This window comes from Pinus tabuliformis, chromosome J, assembly GCF_031772625.1.
Source record: "Pinus tabuliformis cultivar Carrire ecotype Pingquan chromosome J, CPIR1, whole genome shotgun sequence".
In the NCBI taxonomy this organism is placed as follows: Eukaryota; Viridiplantae; Streptophyta; class Pinopsida; order Pinales; family Pinaceae; genus Pinus; species Pinus tabuliformis.
This window is the reverse complement of record NC_142295.1, coordinates 113,813,643-113,820,110: the sequence shown is the minus strand read 5'-3', so window position 1 is coordinate 113,820,110 and position 6,468 is coordinate 113,813,643. Positions and strand designations below refer to the sequence as shown.

Sequence of the window (6,468 nt, the reverse complement as noted above, 5' to 3'; positions counted from 1 at the left end):
TTCCTTTATAAAGCAATTGAGTCTATAACATTAGGCTGATTTTCATGAATGGGAGGAACATATCAAAAGAGGGCCCTGATAATAACAAACAAGTTAGAGAAAGAACCTTCAACACTAGGATTGGTTTGGGATCCTATCTATCTCCTTCATATTTAATCCTCTTCACATTGTCTTCTTTAATTTTGTCAAGAAGGTTTAATGATTCCACTCTATTATCCCTAATGTCTTTAGAATCACATGGGATAACTTCACTTTTTTCACCAACCAAATCTTCTTTTAGCATATGGATTTCCCCAACTCTAGCTTTTATGTGTTTCTTGCCATATTTGCAATAAATATTTTTGTCAACACTCCACATAGATCCATATATAGTATTTCATCTTGGAGGCCATGGTAAATACAAACAAATCTACAAATGCAAAAACAAAAAGCCTATCTTAATTTTTTTTCTTCCAAACAAAAATACTTCATATTTACAATTTTATGAGGAAGAAGAGATTCCTCCAAGATTGTAGGTGGGATGTAGCCTCCAGAGTTAGATACCAAATAGACCACAAGCTACCCACAAAGAATGTGAAACAAGCTCCAAGATCACTCCAGATTGCAACTCTTCAATGTTTCTCTACGAACTCCAAATGCTCACAAGTACTTAGTGAGAGAGGTGTGAAGCAAATAGAGGGTTTGTCCTTATATAACAATGTGTTTTAGGGTCTAGTGGCCTAGGTAGGGTATTTTTAGGGTATTTTAAAAGGTATTGTCGAAATATTATATATTTTGGAGTAAAATTTGGTGAATTTTTTATACCTCAGAATGCAGGTTTCTGTGATTCATGATTTATACAGTGTCTTCTGGATAAATCACATAGTTGTTTATCGTTGTTGTTTAAAATCCTCAGGTTGTGGAGAGTTCACAACTTAAAGTTGTGGTTCCAACAAATCCCTGCCAGATTCTACGCAAATTTGACTAGAAAATATGCCAGAAAAAACTTCCAAAATGTATAATAGATAGACTAGGCATTTAAAAAAAATTAATTGGTGGATCCTTGTTGCAGACATAGTTAGTCTAGTTTGGTATGGAATGGGTTGAACTAACCAGTTTGTTATGGAATGAAACTAGTCGTCGAACCTGTTCAATGGGCAATTCAAGGGTTTTAGGGTTAAATCGATCAAACTAGTCGGTTCTAGTTCGAATTTTAAATTTTTTTAATTGGTGGATCCTTGTCGCAGACATAGTCAGTCTAGTTTGGTATGGAATGGGTTGAACCAACCAATTTGTTATGGAATGAAACTAGTCGCCGAACCTGTTCAATGGGAAATTCAAGGGTTTTAGGGTTAAATCGATCAAACTAGTCGGTTCTAGTTCGAATTTTGGTTTGGTGTGTTTTTAAAATGATGGTTCAAGAAGACATGAAAGGCATTGAGTATGTTTTAGAGCAAGTTGTAATAACAATGATGAAGATTAGTAAAGAAGAGCTTGAGGAGTGGAATGTGAGGATTATTGCAACGATAAGTAGCTTAATGATCAAAGCTAACCCCAAATGGGAAGTGCAAAAGAGTAAATGGTTGTCTGGAGAAAAAGCAAAAAAGGGAGAAAGAATAGCATTGAATGGGTGATTTTCACAGGATGTTCACATTCAATTCACTGGGGGAGTTAAATGTACGAGTATCCTGGCGTAGCTGGAGATTCTGCATTGTAACCCAAAAAATATTCCATTTCATTTTGTTTACGTTTTATTTGTTTTGGCCAAAATTATTTGTAAGAAGGGGATCACAACAAAGAGGCTCATGCAAAAAAATTCTAAAGATTCTAAACGTCGACCAAATTCTAATGATGTAATTAATCCAAAAGACATTTATCTAATTTTTATAGAAGTTGTTTTGATCCCATGTTGCAGCTGGCAAATGGCAGGCTTGTTAACGTGGTCAACTACGATAAGCAGATTTCGTGGAGGATAAGAGCCTATATAAAAAGAAAAAATATCTATTAAAAAATAGCTTGGAGTAGTTAAATAGTTAGAAAGGTTGGAACAGCTCGAGGAAGAGCTAAACTTTTAGCTTGTGAGCTTTGATGGCTCAGTAGCATGACAGGATTGGTGGCTCCGGAAAGAAATCACAGATCCGAGATAATTTATCCAGAAACAGGTTTATGTTAAGCTCTTTTGAAATCTGACAGTTGTAATGGATACCAAGTTTGTGTATTTCCAATTCTGTTGTGCATTGTGGGAATGCAGAATTACAGGTTATTGTGTTTACTTATTGACCTGTCAGCTGCCTGCACCAATTAGCTTCTATCGGTGCAATGATGCCCAGCCCTAAAGCTTCAAACACTCAATGAATTTACAACCTGATTACCTATTTGCAAAATAGAATTGTGAAACTGTGGACCAATTCGAAATAAATCAAAACAAATCCAAGACGCTCTAAAGCTTGGGGTTTCATAACAGAAAGTAACCATCAAATACAATGGCCAATTCACCTCGTTAAGATACAAGTATACGACATACAACACTAAGGATTTGACGGGTTAAATTCAAGATATTGTGTGAAGCCTCGAACTGGTCTACCACAGCACTGCGACATCTAAATTCCTATATGCTTCGTGTCTTTAGTTCATATTCCCACAAAAATTCTGATTATTACGGTCTAGACCTATATAGGAATGTAGCTCTGAAGCTTTTCTATGATTACCAAATTATTACACCCTTGATCCTCAAGCATTCAGTATACTGCAATAATAACACCTAGCATTGGGTGGCCAGCTCGTGGAAGATAATGTGCATAAGTTTGCAGTAATGGAAGGTTATGTTTATTGTTTAAGATCACCAGTAATCCCCACAAGAACATACTCCATCCTTGAAATGATGGAATCGGTTTAAATCTCTTACAATAATTTCTCGCTCAACAATTTTAGAGATGAATTTAGTTGCATTATGGCAGTCACCACATGCACGAAGGTTTTTGGTGATACGTATAGTAGTTCCAGGGCTTGTGTTGAGAAGCCCAAAAGCAATTGCCAGCTTCTCACTGTGGCTGCAGAGCATGTATTCCTTCACCTCCTCCTCCACATCATGCAGCACAACGTTGGTATTAGGGACATACCCTGCTGCCTCCATCTGCCCAGTCAAGGTCTCTAACATTTTATTGATTTGTGTATATTGAGGATGTGATCTGTCATCCACAAGGAATGCATGGACCTTGTTATCTACCTCAATCATGCTGCAACCCGGTGTCTTTTTCACCCCCCTGTCTTCCATTGTTCTTCTCACAATTTTTGCATCATCCCACCTACTAGCTCCTGCATAGATGTTCGATAGAAGTATATAACAACCATCATTTTTAGGATCTAAGACAGAAAGACGTTCTGCCACACGTTCTCCTAACTCAACATTATTGTGGATTCGACAGGCACTAAGCAAGGCCCCCAACACACTCGGGCCAGGTTCTAACGGCATCTTCTTAATGAAGTTTTCTGCTTCATCTAGGTATCCACAGCGCCCAAGGAGGTCAACCATGCATGCATAGTGCTCCATTCTAGGTGGGATACAATATTCTTTAACCATGCAATCAAAATACTTCCATCCCTCCTCCACTAAGCCTGCATGACTGCAAGCAGACAAAATACCAACAAATGTAATATGATTTGGCTTTGTGCCTTTCTGCTGCATTTGATGAAAAAGTGCAAGGGCACCTGCAACATAGCCATGCATACCATACCCAGAAATCATTGCACTCCATGAGACCACATCTCTTTTCAACATGTTATCAAACAAATTGCGAGCGATATCTATACGCCCACATTTGGCATACATGTCTATGAGGGAATTCCCGATACAGATATTTGAATCAAATCCATTTTGAATAACATAATCATGGAACCACTTACCTTGTTGCAAGGCTCCTAAGTGGGCACACGCCTGAAGCACACTAACCATTGTCACAGAGTCAGGTTTTACCTTTGCCAATTGCATTTGATCGAAAAGTGACAAGGCCTCATTGGCATGTCCATTCTGAGCATACCCAGCAATCATTGAGTTCCAAGTTACTAAGTTGCCTTTTGACATCTTGTCAAAGATCTTCCGTGCAACCTCTACATGCCCACACTTTGCATACATATCTACCAAAGAATTCAAGACAAAGATATCTGACTCAAACCCAGTTTGAATAAGATAATAATGAATCCACTTACCCTGCTGCAGAGCTCCTTCACGAGCACATGCCTGGAGCAGACTCACCAAGGTAATTGAATCAGGCATCATACCTTCCACTAGCATTTGCTTAAAGAATGCCAAGGTCTCGTTGGCACATCTGCTTAGAGCATACCCAACAATCATGGCATTCCATGAGACGACATCTCTTTTAGGCATGCGACCAAACAACTGGTGTGCAAGCTCTAAATTCCCACACTTTGCGTATAGAGCAATAAGGGAATTCTCCACAAATATATCCAACTCCAGTCTACTTCGGATGATATAATCATGTATCCATTGACCTTGTTGTAAATCTCCTAATTGGGCACATGCCTGAAGCACATTGACCATGGTGACAGAATTAGGTTTGATGCATGTCTGTTGCATTTGAGAAAAGATCTCCAAGGCCTCAGTAGCAAGCCCATTCTGTGCATATGCACCAATCATTGCACTCCACGAAACTACATTTCTTTCAGACATTTTGTCAAATATATGGCGTGAAATCTCTACTCGGCCACATTTAGCATACATATCAATCAATGAATTCCCTACAAATACATCCAGCGTAAGTCCACTCCTCTTTACATAATCATGTATCTTCATGCCCTCTTGCAAATTTCCCAAATGGGCACATGCCTGGAGTACGCTCACAACTGTAACCGGGCTGGGCTTTATGTCTTCCCGTCGCATTTTATCAAAGAGTGTCAAGGCTTCATTGGCATGACCATTTTGGGAATACCCTGAAATCATTGCATTCCATGAGACCACATCTCTTTCTGGCATTTTATCAAACACTTTCCTTGCAAACTCCAAACTTCCACAGCGTGCATACATTGTTACAAGGGAATTTCCCACAAAAACATCCCATTGAAATCCCTTCATAACTATGTGATCATGAATCTGCCTTCCTTCCTGCCGAGCTGGTAAACCAGAGCAGGCCCTCAGCACGGCACAAAAAGTAAAATTGTCTGCCTGCATACCTGCCGAACGCATTTTGTAATATACCCAAAGAGCCTCTCTGCAAAATCCATGCTTGGCATACTCTCTAATCATCACATTCCATAAGAACACTTTTGGTTTGCATATTTTGTCAAACACTTGGTCCGCATTATCTGAATGACCGAACCTGACATACATGGTCACAAGTTTTGTTTGAACGAACTTATTTTGGTGAAATCCCGTGATGATAATGTGGGTATGAAGTTGTCTGAGAGATTTGATGTTGGAACAAGCCTGCAGCAGAGCAGCATAGGTATCGCCATCGGCATTTGGATTTTTCAATAAATTCTCTGTGTTGGCATTGTTGGATTGGAAAATCAAGGCCTGTTCATTAACAATGGCAGCTGCAGAATGAAGATGATGAATATGAAATACATATAGATGCTTATAGTTTTTCAATTTGTATAGTTTATGGTAATGGTGTTCAAAACAACAAACCAATATTGCTGTTGCCATCACATAAGTTGACATTCACCACCACAGTATGTCTCAAAGCTTTCAAACCTTGAAACTGCATCATGAAGTCCACTGCCCAGCTTAGAATTTAAACTAATTCTACGCTTATTAAGTATCCACATTCTTGCTTTCGAACCTGTACATACAATTTTTTGTTTCGAATTCATCTCTGCTATGCCATGGATTATTCCTCTTCGAAAGTTTTGGAGTGACACGATATAGAATCGTCAGTTGCGCTTATCAAAATGACGCCAAGACTCTAGAAAACAACTGAATTTCCCCCGAGAACGAATAACTACTGGCTCTCACCTGTGAAGGCATTGGCAAGATTTTTTTGCACAGTTGACATATTTGCCACGACAATCACGGAGATTTCAGCATTGAATTGGTCACACTGAGTGAGTTGCTACCAGATTTATACACCGTAGTCCAATGGCAAATCCATGCTAGAAGGTCCACCATTCACAATTAATGCCATCGAATCTTTTACTCTAGCCCCTGTTTGAAATTTTGAATGGCTGCTTCTAAATGGAATCAAAAGTTTAAGAAATTTTGAATAGCATCTTTTAAATGGAATCAAAAGTTTTGACTTGTAAATCTTTTTGGTTTTTATTGTTTTGGTCGTTGTTGGTAAAACAAACAAAGAATTAAACTAAAAGTGAATGGATTCCTCTATTTAACAAATTTGGGCATACGATAAATGCATTTACATTGATTTTAATTTTAAATAACCATATTAAAATTATGTTTTAATTGTATAAGCAAAATTAATTAAAATTAAAATTTATTTAAATCTTAATTTGACCATAATTTATTTTAATGACAAT

General features: G+C 38.1%; 1 pseudogene; it reads right to left on the bottom strand.

Annotated features, from left to right (window-relative positions):
- Positions 1-2,470: 2,470 nt before the first annotated feature.
- LOC149225801 (pentatricopeptide repeat-containing protein At3g12770 pseudogene) lies at positions 2,471-6,158 on the bottom strand (annotated as a pseudogene).
- Between the last annotated feature and the right edge of the window lie 310 nt (positions 6,159-6,468).